This window comes from Rattus norvegicus, chromosome 4, assembly GCF_036323735.1.
Source record: "Rattus norvegicus strain BN/NHsdMcwi chromosome 4, GRCr8, whole genome shotgun sequence".
Taxonomy (NCBI): Eukaryota; Metazoa; Chordata; class Mammalia; order Rodentia; family Muridae; genus Rattus; species Rattus norvegicus.
In genome coordinates, this window is record NC_086022.1 from 179,669,356 (window position 1) to 179,685,779 (window position 16,424).

Sequence of the window (16,424 nt, forward strand, 5' to 3'; positions counted from 1 at the left end):
CGCTGGCTTAGAAAGTGGTGGGGAATCCAACTCTGGTTCGTGTACACCAGACAAGCGCTTTATAAATGATTCCCACACACAGCACATGTCTCCTTAGGGGTTGGGGTTGTTTGCTATGTTTTGCTTTTTTAGAATTCCATAGGTTAGATTGTTACCAGGCGTAGGTTAGGCTGTTACCAGGCATAGGTTAGGCTGTTACCAGGCATAGGTTAGATTGTTACCAGGCATAGGTTAGGTTGTTACCAGGCATAGGTTAGGCTATTACCAGGCATAGGTTAGGTTGTCACCAGGCATAGGTTAGATTGTTACCAGGCATGGTTAGGTTGTTACCAGGCATAGGTTAGGCTGTTACCAGGCATAGGTTAGGTCATATGTGCTGGAGACTGCAATCCCATGTTAGCTGTAAAACCACAGACAGATTCTAATGCCTCCAAGTCTTCTCTGTAAAATGGGGACAAATGACGAGTTACAGCTGGACGTGATGGAGCATCTGCAACCCCAGCACTTGGGAGGTGGAGGCAGAAGAATAGAGAGTTCAAGGTCCTCCTCAGCCACACGGCCAGTTCGAAGCCAGCATGGGCTACATGAGAACCTGTGTCAGAAAAGAAAACCAATCAATAACTCATACGCACCCCACGAAACTATATCACATACATGCCTCAGGAAACTTATCTACTGCGGTCGGTAGAATCTCGGAAAATGATTCTGTACTTTCTTGTGTGAAGAAAAGATAAAATAGAAGAAGTATTATTCTAGAAAATTAGAGGTTTGCCTCCTCTGCCTTAAATTTGAGTAGTTGTTGGACAAATTGCACACCCTGATCGCATGGCAGAGTATGTGGTTGAAAATGTCACTAAGTTGTATGTAGCTGCAAGCGCTAAGCATATCAGGCTGCTTCCTCTCTTGCAACAAAATCCCAGAAGCTGGGCAACTTATAAAAAGGAAAGAGATTTATTGGCTTTCGAGACTGATGTTCTCCATAAGTGTGGGGTGGGCTCTTCTGAGAGATTTCCTCAAGAGGGGACAAACCACTGTCACAGCAGCCAGAGAAAGTCACAACTGCAAAGACAGGGCATGTTGCTTGGATCTTGTGTAAGAATTTGCATTTGAACTAGAAGTTTCCAGAAAAAAAGTCCCCACCTCTGTTAGACATTTGACAAGGCCGATTAACCAGCTGTGAAGAGCTGGAAGGTTGCCTGCTGTGAGCCAAGATTATCTTGTGCTTACTGCCCATCTATGTGTGTGGCTCTCCTGTGACTGTTAAGTAAATTCTTTTAGTGAACAGATTTTTAGCTTCTACAAACCCAAAGGCTGGTAGAAGCTTATTAAGTGACCCCTGAAACCTGCAGCAGAGGTTGCCCCACTTTGTTAGACCCTGCTCACCTAAGGTTTCTGCCAAGGCAAGTAAAAGTTATCTTCAGAACAAGCACTCCTGCAGAGCAGTGTTCCCAGTGCTGTTTTGTTCACACACACACACACACACACACACACACACACACACATATGCATACATATATGCACATATACACTCATACACATGCACACACATATGCATATACACACAGACATGCATGCATGCATACACATACACTCATACACATGCACACACATACACACATGTGCACACACATGCACACACATGCATACACATACACACATGTTCACACACATGCACACACATGCATACACACACAGACACACATCATGCACATACACTCATACACATGCACACACACATGCATACACACACACAGACACCCATGCATGCATACACACACACTCGTATACATGCACACACACATACACACATGTGCACACACATACACGCTTAGAAAATAAAGGAAGAAATCTTTTAAAAATAGATGAAAAGTGTGTCGACTTGAGTATTTCTTTGTCAATGGTACATAACTTAGTGAAAGTGTTAGCAATTGAACAGAACAGGATCTTTGGAGCTGTCTGAATCTCTGTTCTGGGCCATGGTCACTCACAAGACTGCAAGCAATCCCTTATTCCCTTTGAGGTGCAAGCTGTGTTTTTATGTCAACAACTACAAAGAGCATGTATACATGACAGCCACCTCCAGCCCCAGCACCTTCGGAATCACCCCCGCCTTTTAAGAACAGACCACTCTCTCCCTGGAACAACCCTAGAAAAAGATCGGGTTGCTAGGGCTTTGCCATTTCTGTCCAGCACAAGACTTGTCTTAGGGGCCGGGGGAAGTTTATCCTGGTTCCAGGGCATCCCTCTGTGGGAAACACTGCATAGCCAGTTTTAATCCCTCCCTTTTCCACAGGCGTCTCATTCCCCAGTAAACCACTTACATCCCTTAAACCTAGCCCAACACCCACTTCCTGGAAAATTCACATAGAGCACTTTGCAGCCTTCTTAAGTAACTGACAGAAATCAGGTCAGGAGATAGCTACTTATTACGTTAGTTGCCTATAAAACTGAAATGGAACAATTCGACGCGACAATGTGCCTTCCTCAAGCTTTACGTGTAAGCGGTCGCCCTGCAGATAATTCCTTATTTCTCTGCTAAGGCGGACACTACGGTCAGCACACTAATCAGCATTCCGGGATCTGCTTGAAATGTCAGTACAGAAGGTGTGCAGCTCCTGTCCACAAGGGATGGCCGGGTGGCTCATCCCTCTACTCAGCCACTGATTCTTGCAAATGAACTGTAGATCGATTGGCTCCTAGAGACGGGCAGCTTCGGGGGCTGGTGGGGTGGTTCAGTGGTTATGAGTGGGGAAGGTTGTTCTAGAGGCCTGAGCTCCTGTCTCAGCACCCAAATTAGGCAGCTCAAAGACACCTCTAACTCTAGATCTGGGTGAGCTGGTGCCCTTTTCTGGCCTCAGAATACGCTGCACTCACATACAAATGCCCGCACAGACACACGCAGATGTTCATATACATAAGGTTTAAAAAAAAATCAGGGGGTGAAGAGATGGGAGGTTGAGGTCCACTTCACAGGGACCCAAGTTCAGTTCTTAGCATCCATATAAAATAACTCACAACCACCTGTAACTCCACTTCTAAGAGAAATGTCGCCCCTGATGTCACCTGTGCACACATGGCCCACACCTATATACGGAAACACACACCTAAACATAATTTTTAAAGGGTAAAAATTAAATATTTAAAATTTAAAAAATAATTTGCAAAGGGTCAGCAGCTTCCTTGAACTTGAGAAGAATCAACGGCCATGTGACGGGGAGGAAGCAGGCAAAAGCTGGTCCATCCACTGCGGTTGTCAGGATTTTAATTAAGTGTACTGGAACCGTTCATGTTGTCTCTGAGAGATGTATCAGAGTTCATCCACCCTTACAATATCCACAGGGGGCCAAAAAAAAAGAAAAAAGAAAAGAGAAGAAATGCAGTCTTCAGAATGGCGTCCACCTGTGACTGTTGGCCAGCCGAAGTAACACATGCAAGAGAAGCCACCGTGAGTCATTTCAGCCTCCGCTGGAGAATTCTGGCCATCTCTGTGGACATTCTGAGGCTCGTGAGGATGGGTGGAAATGATTTGCCAGAATCAGACCCAGAGAGAGGTGGCATTTCCAAAGACTTTATTCCCTCCTTACAAGGGATGGGAAGAGAGGAGAGCGGGGCAATGCTGAATTGTCAGCAGTGATCTGGGTGTTAGCCTCAAGGCTCCATGTGAAGGCCGGAGGAGGCCATCGAACCTTAGCTGGGGTTACAGGTGGCTGTGAGCCACCCACGTGGGCTATGCGGACAGAAAATGGATCCTCTACAAGCAAAGGGCAAGCGTGCCTACACACTGAGCCATCCCCACAAAACTCTTACTTTTTAAGCTTTCAAAACAACTCGAAAATTACTTAATGCAACAGTAAAACACGTGCGCCCCGCCCTGAAGATGAGATTCTTGGTTAGGGATCAAAGCTCATAATTCTTATCTGTAGTGGGAACTGTATGTTGAAATGTTTGACTTCCCCAGATGAGAAAAACTGTGGCGTCTTCCAGGGAACTTGAGGAACACAGCTCCTTTCCATTCAGCATTCGGTCTTTGGAAGGAGATGGGTGACGTCACTGCCTTCGGCTAAGCTATCCGCGCTTCCGGTCTGAATGTCGAGGGTTATTGAATCCGGGAGACATATGCATGGGCCTGCCAGTCACTTGTGCAGGTAAACACTCCTGAAAACACTGTGACTTCAGGAAGCATGGCTCGCCCAAAGGTGTGTTAAGAGGCTGGGGAGGATGTCTCAGTTAACAGGACAAGAGACTAAAAGCCCCTACTTCTCCTCCACGCAACAGATCCTCACCGCCAAGCCCCGCTTTCTGCGTTCTGATTCGGTGCTGTAACTATTATCCCCCTTTCTAACTTTCTTTTTTGTCGTGTTGACCTACATTCTGGTCAATAAAGCATTTTTTAATTTTTTTTAAATTTTTTTTTTCGGAGCTGGGGACCGAACCCAGGGCCTTGCGCTTGCTAGGCAAGCGCTCTACCACTGAGCCAAATCCCCAACCCCTAAAGCATCTTTTAGAGAAAAGGGCACAGTGCATACATTATTTCTTTGAGGCCTGTATAGACTGGTCTAACGGGCAATAGCGTGTTCGTTTCCTACACATTCATACTAGAAATGTACCCATCATTTGTAAGAGCTGGGAGGTTGGACAATCAAGCCGTTTCAGGACAGAGCAGCATACATGGCCTAAGTGTTATACAAACGGAGTCACCGAATACCTCTGCTGATGTAGATGGAGAAGAAGGCGGCCTCCACCCTGGTTCCAGTTACTTGGTTACTCAGCCTTAACCACTCCATTTTCTCGATGGGAAATCCATCAGCTACCTTTAACTTCGGGGATGACTGTCCTCCATGGAGCCTGCCCTTCTGTGTTGTGTCTGGGTTGTTCATTTAGACAGGGCCCATACAAGGTTTACTTGTCTCTTTTTGGGCACTTGTTCTGTCCAGCTGGTAACCCTCTTGGAGACAGACGTCTTGTCTGAACTGCCTGAAGGATTGAGTCTCAGGCCAAAGGCCAGGCTGCACTGCGTTACAGAACCTCTCCTGTAGATGTTTCTAGCAGGTCCCGAGTGGATCCCAGTGGTTGAAAGGAGTCATGTATAATGAGTTTTCTAAGGAGTTTGAGACACCGACAACCATAAGAATGCAGATTCGAGAAATGGAGAATCTGGGAGACAGGAGAAGAAAATAGAGGTCCCTGCCAGGAATCCCATTAAAGCCGCTTGTTATCCTCAGAGCAGCACAATTAATGACTGCTCTAGGCCTTTTCCCTCCCACTGTAAACCTGCCATTTCTGGGACTCTCACCAGAAACCCCACAGACAAGGGAAGGGCTGTGTAGCCCTAGCATCTTCTGATTTCACCTATGGCTCCATCAAAGGCAACTTCAGAGACGGCCTCGTTTATCTCTCTTATCGAAGGAGAGGAAAGGAGGGAGTGGTCTCTTAGCAACTTTTGAGATGTAACTTGGAAACTGACAAAACCTTAAACATGGCTACAGCTAAGGTGACTCTTTGCTTCCATTCTCTTGGAGGCCGGAATGGCCTCACTCACACCCTGTCTCTCACTTCCCCATGAAAAGCACAGACCATCACCACCCCGCTCCCAACCTGAGCTCACGTTACTTCCTTCCGAGTGCTTCTTTCTCCTTAAATCTCACCATTCTACCCACATCAGAATCTCTTTAATTGCCAAGAACCAGTCTCAGCTTGGTCGGGGATCCTGAGGGAGGGGTGTTCAGGAGCCACGGAAAGAACAACTCCTAGGTAGAAGCTGACAGCCTGTGTTCTGCTCGAGACAGCCTTCTGCAGATCACCAGACAGTTCAGCTCTCACAGACCAAAGCCCAGTCTTTTATTTACATATCGATTCAATCGTCCCTTTTGATTATCCCACCAATCAGCATTTTTTAACCCCTTAACTCCTAGGAAAAGAAAGCCTGATGGTTTGTATATGCTCGGCCCAGGGAGTGTCAATATTAGGAGGTGTGGCCTTGTTGGAATAGATGTGGCCTTGTTGGAGTAGGTGTGTTACTGTGGGTGTGGGCTTTAAGGTCCTCCCAGCTGCCCAGAAGCCAGTCTTCTCCTAGCAGCCTTCAGATGAGGATGTAAAACTCTCAGCTCCTCCTGCACCATGCCTGCCTGGATGCTGCCATGCTCCCGCCTTGATGATAATGGACTGAACCTCTGAACCTGTAAGCCAACCCCAATTAAATGTTGTCCTTATAAGAGTTGCTTTGGTCATGGTGTCTGTTCACAGAAAGAAAAAAAAGAAACCCAAAAACAAAAAACAAAAAAACTAAGACAGAAAGCAAGCACATTTCTTTTTCTTTTTCTTTTTCTTTTTCTTTAACAATTAAGTCAATTTATTTAATGGTGACTTCAACCTCCACTCATGGCTCAATACTGATGGAAGTAATCTGTTTAACAATCCCAGAAGGACTCTGTGCGTCAATGAGTCGCTTGTGGATTCTCATCTGGAAATGATCCCATGCCTTGGAACCTTCACCACAGGTGTTTTTCTGGTAGTGATTCTCAGTGTCTTAGTGGGCATGTGCACTGGTCCTTTCATTCAGATTCTTCTCCTTTGCGTCTCTGATCAAGTTCCGCACAAACCTTCAACAGCGACTCCCATTGCGGCTGGTGAGCAAGATTCGAATTCGATGGGTCGCCACTTTGAGCTCTTTCCGGTATCTTTAAATGCCGTGGCTGAGGCACGGCTTCCTGACCGCCTCAGCAGGAGCCCACAGTGGTGGGTCAGGACAGAGCAGACTGGACGCAGCTCCACAGCACGCACCACCAGGTCTCTGAAAGAAGCACATTTTTCTTAACATTGCTAACGAACTAGGAGATCCACCTGCCTTTGTAAGCACAAACAATAAGCTAGCAGGTTGGGATCCAGCTCTGAGCTCACCTCTCCCACCACACCTGGACCTAAATTCTCTCTGGCCCAGGCTGACCTTGAACTCAGAAATCTGCCTGCCTTTGTATCTCCCTACCTTTGTATCTTTTTGAAAAGCTGGCTCATGGTGCATCTGCCTCTGTTCTTTTAGGTCAGTGAAGACTTTCATATAACTCACATTGCATCCTTTTATTTTGCCTGGCTGAGAAATTATATATTTCTGAACCTGTTTAAAGAGTTCTTTCCGACCATCTTAAAGACTGTCCTGAATGCCTCAGTATTTACCATTTTTGCTAAGGACATCAACACACCCTCATCTTCCTGATTTGTGCTGTCTCTGATTATCATGGAGTCATTAACCTTTGCAGAGAGGACATTCCCTGATAAACTTGGCAGGGAGAATATTCCCCAAAGGAGGAACATGAAGTAAAATATATTATTTTTTATACAAATAAGCTTCACACCCAGCGACCATCAACACTGGTGGAGGCCCACGCCCTGCTGGCTCTGTTCCAGGAGCAGACACCATGTCATGCCTTCCCTTTCATGACCAAGCAGGGCTCTGCATTTAACAAAATCTCCAACCCTGCTTTGTCCTAAAATTTTTCCCTGCCTCAAAGCCCTGAATCCTGATTTGCCCTGAGTTGAGGTTCCTAGATGTCCCAGAGGGAGGGGGACACAATTCTTCAGACTGTGGAGTGTACCAATGTAGAGATGTCCTCTCACCTCTGTGAATTATCTGTCAATAACCCCTAATGAAAAGGAGAAATTAAATCCCCAAGGTCACTAAATTTCCACTCCATAGTTTCCCACAATCTTTTCCCAAAGACAGTGACATCAAATACCTTTTCCTAGCCTGGTGTGGAGGAGGTTAGCCCACTGAGGCACCTGCCTTCATGTGCATCCTTGTAATTCTCAGATGAGCTCTCCCTCCAAGGCACACCTCCTTTCTATCCCTTTGCATGCCATTATAACAACTATAGAGAGAAATCGCACATCGCATTTTGACTCTGCATAATCATTTTAGTAAAGCCTAGGGGGTCAACCTAGACATTGATATCAGTGCAAACTACTTGCTTGAGTTGCAGTTTGATTTGTATTTCTACGGATTTAAATCTATATTTTTGAGAGGTTGCCTATGCCATTTCAATCTCCACCACCCATAAGCAGGCATGGCAGCTCACGGCTGTGATCCCAGCACTTAGAAGATAAAGGAAGAAGTGCAGGGGCCATCCTTCTTTCAAACAAACAAAAGAAATGGAAATACCACAAGGCACAACATGAAAACTGAGCCCTAACATTCTTGTGCTGAGACCTTAATAACTTTAGCTGGCAATGCACACATCAAGATGGATTCATCAGTGAAATGATGACACAATGGCATTGCATCAGCACACACCAATAATAAAGAATTGGGAGGGCAGGGGAGGCAACGGAATTAACATGTGTCTCAACCAGGGTTTCTATTCTCAAACAAAACACCATGACCGAGAAGCAAGTTGGGGAGGAAAGGGTTTATTCAGCTTACACCTCCACATTGCTGTTCATCACCAAAGGAAGTCAGGACTGGAACTCACACAGGGCAGGAACCTGGAGGCATGAGCTGATGCAGAGGCTACGGAGGGGTGCTGCTTACTGGCTTGCTGCCCCTGGATTACTCAGCCTGCTTTCTTATAGAACCCAGGAGGACTACCAATCCAGGGGTGGTACCACCCTCCTAGATCACTCATTGAGAAAATGCCTTGCATCTGGATCTCATGGAGGCATTTCCTCAAGGGAGGTTCTTTTCTCTGCGATAACTCCAGCTTGTGTCAAGTTGACACATGAAACCAGCCAGTACAACATGTTTCTTCTGCTTATGTTTTAAAACTCAAATCATCTTTGAAAGTAAAATTATATTCATTTTAAATACCTAAACCAATGGCTCTTTCAGCCAGACCCAGCACTGAGCAGCCAGCATTGACAGCTTGGGAAATCTGCACTCACAGAGCCATGGAGATGTGGGCTTCCTCCTGCATTTTCCCTGGCAAATCCACAGCAGCTGGACAGAATCAAGATGGAGAACATGAAGTGTCCATCACTCTGGCCCACCCCAGGCCCTATGGAGTTAGCACGTGTGCTCATCCCTACTGCGAAACCTTAAATACCAAAACCTTCTTCAAGGCATAAAGAGGATTTCAGCAGAACTTTTTTTCTATGTCCCTTTTGGTAGATCTGGAAGAAATTTTTGCGACTGGTTTTATAGATGTGAATATGTGAGTGTGTGTGTAAGTGTGTGAGTGTGTGTGTGTGTGTGTGTGTGTGTGTGTGTGTGTGTGTTTCCCTGTCAGAAAACCACAAACAGAATGTGGTATGTAATTTTTACCACAAGCAATATAATTATTTCTGGTGGAAATACTAGATATGAATAGCCGTGAATAGCATGAAAATGTTATGTTAACTTTTATACTGGGGGTGGTGGGGATCCTCTGAGCTCTCAAACTTGTTATATTAACAAACATGCTACATTCTCAGACAAAAGGAACCACTTCACATTCCAAATAAAACCTGAGGCCAATGAATCTGAGCAGTTACTTAGGGCTTGAATCACTCACTATCTGTAACTCGGTTGAACCTTTTTCACTTTCTCCCTTAATTGACTGCACCCTCTGCAGACACTCTAAGAATACGCACTTGGCCTATAGGTGCTCCAATTGTCCCACTGTCTGATGAGCAGGTAATTTAAAGGAGGAGGTACCGCTTTCCCTTCCTAAGAGAGTGTGATGACATGAGAACAAAGGCATGTTAGCAATTGGTTCTTCTAGGGAGATGAGCCCATCTCCCTTGGAACGCATACCTCTGGGTTCAAGCCTTAGGTTTGTCCTGAGATATCCCAGAGCTCTGATATCCAGCTGCTCAGATGCAAATGGGGAATCATGGGTGAAACACTTTTTAAGCATAATCAAGGGGCAAATCCTGCTCACAGAAAACCGTGCTGGACGATCCATTTACAGATATTCTGAGCTGTAACTTCCACAGTAGTAACTCACGGTCCAGAGGATTCAATGCCCTCTTCTGCCCGTTTAGGCTCTGCGCGCCTGTGGTGCACTACAGGCATTTGGACACAGTCAAGACATTCAGATTCATGAAAAAAAATAAATAAATAAAAGGACTGGGATATATATGTATATCCCAGCATGTACAAGGTCCCAGGTCCTACTCCCATACCTTTAGAAAAATGAAAGGTGAGGTGAGGTTATGATTTAAGGAGTTCTCATAATGTGCTGGGCTGTGTACATTAACTCATAGCTGAATCTTCTTAAAGTTAGACAATGTATTACTTTCCCGTTCCTGTGAGAAAACACAATAATGAAGGTAACTTTTTTTTAAATTTATTTTTTATTGGATATTCTTTATTTACATTTCAAATGTTATTCCCTTTCCCGATTTCCTGTCCAAAAGCCCCCTATCCCATCACCCTTCCCCTTCTTCTATAAGGGTGTTCCCCCTTCCCAGCCATCCCCCCCACTTCCGGCCTTCCTGCCCTGACTTTCTCCTACACTGGTCAGGACCAAGGGCTTCTCCTCCCATTGGTGCCCAACAAGGCCATCCTCTGCTACATATGCAGCTGGAGCCAAAGGTCAGTCCATGTGTAGTCTTTGGGTAGTGGTTTAGTCCCTGGGAGCTCTGGTTGGTTGGTATTGTTGTCCTTTTGGGGTTGCAAACCCCTTCAGCTCCTTCAATCCTTTCTCTAATTCCTCCAATGGGGACCCGGTTCTCAGCTAAATGGTTTGCTGCCAGCATCCGCCTCTGTATTTGTCACGCTCTAACTGAGAAGGTAACTTACTATTGGGCTTATTATGCCTCCAGAGGATTAGAGCCCCGGGGTGGCAGAGGGGAGGTGGCAGGTGGCAAACATCGAACCTGGCACTGGAGGTTCAGGCTCATAACTTGAACCTCAGGCACAAAGCAGAGTGGGACTGAACGTGGGTTGCAGCATTGAGTTCTCAGAGTCCGCCCCAGTGACGTACTTCCTCCAGCAAGGCCACGCCTCCAAAGCCTTCTCAAACAGTTTACCAGCAGGCAACCAGAGATTCAAGTGCCAGAACATGGGGATATACCTCACTCAAACTATTCAAACTTCTAAGCATCTGGGCTCATAAGAGAACTCTAAGACAGAAACAACAACAAAGTCACAGAAAGGCAACATGAGTCCAAGAGCAGACGTGCAGCCTTCTCGGTTGAGACGCTTGGAACAGAAATGAGCATCGGGGTTCAGAGGCCAGCTTAGTGAGGGCCTTTGTCAAAGCGGTTGCTCTGTTCATGTGTTGGGGACAGAGGCTCAATTTCAGAATTCTCAACTATAAGTTGAGGGCTTCCTTGAGACAGTCTCTCTCTGTATCTCTCTCTCTCTCTCTCTCTCTCTCTCTCTCCCTCCCTCCCTCCGTCCCTCCCTCCCTCCCCCCTCCCTCTCTCTCTCTCCCTCTCAAATTTAAGCAAATTGGAGAAAGTACCTTAGACAAAATAAGAGGGAGGTTAGATGCTATCAAGCAGACCACCCCCAGAATTCAAATCCCTCTTCTGGCCTCCTCGGGCACAGGCACCCAAGTGGTGTTCAGTCACATGTGCCAGCAAAACACGCATACACATGTAATAAGGGGGCACAGAGGCAATCATGGGGGATGAAAAGAAAGGACACATGGTAGTTACCATTGAAACTAGTCAGTCAAGCATGAACAATGTCAAAAACATGCAGCCAATGCAAAAGAAGCATGTCTTATAAGGTCTGTGTCCCCCTGACTGGCCAGTGAGCACCAAAGCCCCCTGTGGATTGATGTCCCAGGTCTGAAGTGAAGAAACTGTTCTAGTTTGCTTTTCTGTTTCTGTGACAAAACACCGACCAACGCGACTAGGGAAGGTCCATTCATATCGCAGTCCAGCACTGAGTGAAGTCATCGGAGAATCAAGCAGGAGCAGAGATAGGAGTCATGGAGGAATGACGATGTTCTTGGGCTTGCTTAGTTTGCTTCTCCACACACCCCCAAACAGTGCGCTCAGAGTGGGCACTGCCCACAGCAGCCACCACACAGACACGCCCACAACGCCAATCCTATGGATACAATGTATCAACTGACATTCCCTCTACCCAGGTGAGGCTAGTTTGTGTCATGTTGACATCCAACTTACCAGGACAGCAGCAGAGCCCTTGGTGAGGCTTAAGACAGGAGACAAAACCTAAAGAGGAAAATGAGGCAGAGGAGACCTTGGGATTTCACTATGGTGGGGGAGGGGGCAAAAGGAATATTGAGTAATCACATTATGCTGTGTAGAAGGAAGTCACCCAAGGAGGCTTGGTGTTTCTAGTCTGGAGATGTCAGGCCATAGCTGGATTTACAGTTATTTTGTTGTTGAGTTGTGGAAAGGAGCATGGTGCCCTGAACTGGCTGGCTGTGCCTCTTGCTCTGGTAAGGGTTTAAAAGTAAGGATGGGGTCCTGCTGTCTGCTGGCTCAGATGCAGTTCAGCTAGTGTAAGAATCACTGCTGAGCTGCAGTAGGACAGGGAGAGCTGCAGTAGCACTGGGAGAGCTGCAGTAGCACAGGGAGAGCTGCTGTAGCACAGTGAGAACTGCAGTAGCACAGGGAGAGCTGCAGTAGCATGGGGAGAGCTGCAGTAGCACGGGGAGAGCTGCAGTAGGGCAGGGAGAGCTGCAGTAGCACAGGGAGAGCTGCAGTAGCACAGGGAGAGCTGCAGTAGCACAAGGAGAGCTGCAGTAGCACAGGGAGAGCTGCAGTAGCACAGGGAGAGCTGCTGTAGCACAGGGAGAGCTGCTGTGGCACAGGGAGAGCTACAGTAGCACAGGGAGAACTGCAGTAGGACAGGGAGAGCTGCAGTAACACAGGGAGAGCTGCTGTAGCACAGGGAGAGCTGCAGTAGCACAGGGAGAGCTGCAGTAGGACAGGGAAAACTGCAGTAGGACAGGGAGAGCTGCAGTAGCATGGGGAGAGCTGCAGTAACTCAGGGAGAGCTGCAGTAGCACAGGGAGAGCTGCAGTAGCATGAGGAAAGCTGCAGTAGCACGGGGAAAGCTGCAGTAGGACAGGGAGAGCTGCAGTAGCACGGGGAAAGCTGCAGTAGCACAGGGAGAGCTGCAGTAGCACAGGGAAAGCTGCAGTAGGACAGGGAGAGCTGCAGTAGCACGGGGAAAGCTGCAGTAGGACAGGGAGAGCTGCAGTAGCACAGGGAGAGCTCAGCTGCAGGACTGTGGAGATGGCTAAGTAGATATCGTTTTTAAAAAGTGTGTTTGCCTCACAAGAACAAGCACCTAAGTTTAGTCCCCAGAACCGACATAAAAATCCAGATATGGGGGCTGGAGTCACGGCTCAGGGGTTATGAGCAGGGTACGCTATTGCAGAGGTGAGAAGTTCAATTCCCAACATCTATATCGGGTAGCTCACAATCGCCTGTAATTACAAGTCCAGAATGACCTGACACCTCTGCCTGTGTGGACATCGGCACTCACCTGCACACACTCACACACACACACACACACACACACACACACACACACCATTCCTCACACCTAGCCTCACTCAACCTCCGTTCAGATTCTAAGAAAGCTGCAGCCCTATAACTGGAGGAAGACAGCTCTCAGGGTTGTGCTGACCCTTGGGGGGCTCAAGTCCCTCGACATGTTCTCAGCCAGCCAGCTGCTGTTGGCAGAGTCCTCGCCTGACCACAAGGCTGTGAGGGGAAGCACTCACCGGGAATGAGTTCACAGAGACAGCTCGGCTGCAGCTTGGCAGAGAGTCTTGATGATCTTTCTAATTGTGTAGATACGCCCTCAGGACTAAATGATGTGTAGGAATTCACTAATTAAGGGCTCCTGTAATTTCCTGTGGTAATGGGCCACCACGATGCCTTCCTCACGGCAGACCTAGACAAGAAAGGAAATGCCAAGAAAATGCTCAAAAGGAAGGTTAGCCATTTAAGGGAACATTTCACAACCAGAATCCAGGGTCCCTTTGAGCACTGTAATGAAAGCCTATTTGATAGCAGAGTGGATCGTTTTATTTTATTTTATTATGAGTTGTGCTTCCTATGCATGTGTGCACATGTATGTGCATTTAAAAGCCAGAGGCAGGTCTTTGATGTCTCTTTGATCGCTCTGCACTGCATTTTTGAGGTAGGGTCTCTCACTGAACCTGGTGCTTAGAGATCGGCTAGACTCCCTGGCCAGAGGACCCCAAGGATCTTCCTGTCTCCATCTCCCTGGTACTGGCCCTACAGACCCATGCACTGTACCTCGATATCCACATGCATGCTGGCAGTCTGAACTCAGGTCCTCGTGTTTGGGCAGCAAGCACTTTGCCCACAGAGCCATCTCCCCTGCCCCCGACCCCCTTACTGATAAGATCATTTCTGCAAACAATCTGGCTGTTAGTCGTGCTGGGGCTCCAGTGCTGAGCGGGTTCAAGATCAGCACTTTTGGACTAAACACACAGAGAAGGCATCTTGCCAAGATGAGAGTTCTGATTTGGTAGGGCCTGCGAAGGCGCTTAGAGGCTACACTCTACTTCCAAGAGCTTGCAGGGGTTTCTAGTGCTACTGGTCTGCTAGCAGAGTATAGGCATGGCGAGGTTTTTAAATTGCTTCAAAAGCAATCCAGCAGGTGCACTTTTAGATGGTAGGAGATACTCTCTTTTTTAAAAAAAAAATTAAATTAAATTAAATCCACACACCAGGAAGCTAGAATGATTTTCAAAGCTAAATAGTTATGTCTCTTTGGGCCAAGTAGGAGCTCCTGCAAGCTGAGGAAGTTGGCAGAACAAAGCCGTGTAGACTAGAGCCAGGCTGGCCCGGAGGAGGCAGGAGGCAGCCCAAATCACCATGGGCAAAGCCCTGTGGTAAATCCAGGTCGAATCAAAGCCATTTTGAGAATCTGAGCTAAAGACCGCTGGAGGAGTCCAAGGGAAGCATAACGAGGCGGGAGGCAGTGATCCTGTTCCAAAAGTGTTGATCTAGAGAGAAGCTGGACCCGTAATATCTGTGTGGGAATAGAAAAGTCCAGACTTGAAAAGGTGGTGGGCCCTGGCCAAATATAAGTGTGGCTCTAGGCACCGCATCCACTGTAAAGAGCTATGCCAGCCAGAGTGCAAATCCTGTCGGTGGCACGAATGGACCTACACATGAAGGGCCAGGGAGAAGGCTCTCATTCGTCGTGATCCAGGGATTTTTCCGGGAGATGCCAGATGCTGGAGTTTCGCCTCAAAGCTAATTCCATGCTCATGATTCCCAGCTGCCCCTTTCCTATCAGGCCTGCTTCCAGTGAACTCTCTTAAGAGCGTGCAACAGAACCTGCAAGCCAGGGCTGCAACCATCAGCACACGTTGTTCTCAAACAAAGGCATGGAGCCAGCAAGCGCTGTATTTGACCGGAGCCACTGTGCTGGGAGCTTAAATGGAAACTTGGTCTGCGATTGCAGGGGCGGCGGTCTGAATGGAAACGACCCGCTAGGGTTTGCAGGGGGTGGTACTGTTAGGAGGTGTGGCCTTGTTGGGAGGTGTGGCCTTGCTGGAGTAGGTGTGGACTTGGTGTGTCACGGGGGGGTGGGGGGGGGGTGGGGGGGTGATCCTTGAGGTTTCAGATGCTCATACTAGGCCAAGTGTCTGTCTCTTCCTGCTGCCTGAAGATCTGAATGTAGAACTCTTCAGTTCTTTCTCCAGCGCCATGTCTGCCTGCACAACGCCGTGCTTGCCGCCATGACGGTAACGTAATAAACCTCTGAACCTGTAAGCCAAACCGCAGTTAAGTGTTTTCCTTTATAAGAGTTGCTGTGGTCATGGTGTCTCTTCACAGCAATAAAAACCCCAACCAAGACAGAAGACTCTTGTTCAGGAAGGACAGAAGACAGAATCAGACAAATTCTTTTAAAGAAATTGCTAATCTGGTGGGAGAGACAAAGAGTAACAGAAGTAATTTTCAATGCTCACAGTCGTGGCTAGCCCAAAACACCAGAAATAGAAAGAATATTAATAGAAGGGATATAGAAAAACAAAATTGCCCGCAGCATTTGCAAGCTGACTCTAGACAGGTAAATAGGTCAGCAGGAAGGGACAGGAAAAGGGAGGAGATGTGGCTCATTTGGTAGCATCCTCCCTAGCTCCTGAGCGTAACGCACACAAGGTGTGATGGCTCACACCCGTGATCCCAGCACTTGGGAGAGGGAGGCAGGAAGATCAGAATTTTAAGGTCACCATCAGCTACGTGTGTGAGGCCAGATTGGGCTACATGAGACTTAAAACAACAGCAAAAGTTTGTTAGGAAGGGACAGGGTTTAGAGAGATGGTTCAGTGGTCAAGAGCACTGGCTGCTCTTGAAGAAGACCCTCGCTCCGTTCCTAGCATCTGGATGGCAGCTAACTACCATTAACTACATTTCCTGGGAATCTGATGCCCAATTCATGACTTCATAGTCACTGCATGCACATGGTGTCCATGCATACATTCATACAAAAAACCCATACACATAGAATGTTATATATACACATACATATATATGCA

General features: G+C 47.3%; 1 pseudogene; it reads right to left on the reverse strand.

The window, feature by feature from the left end:
• Positions 1–1,879: 1,879 nt before the first annotated feature.
• Positions 1,880–7,011, reverse strand: LOC134486896 (small ribosomal subunit protein uS10-like; annotated as a pseudogene).
• Positions 7,012–16,424: the final 9,413 nt, after the last annotated feature.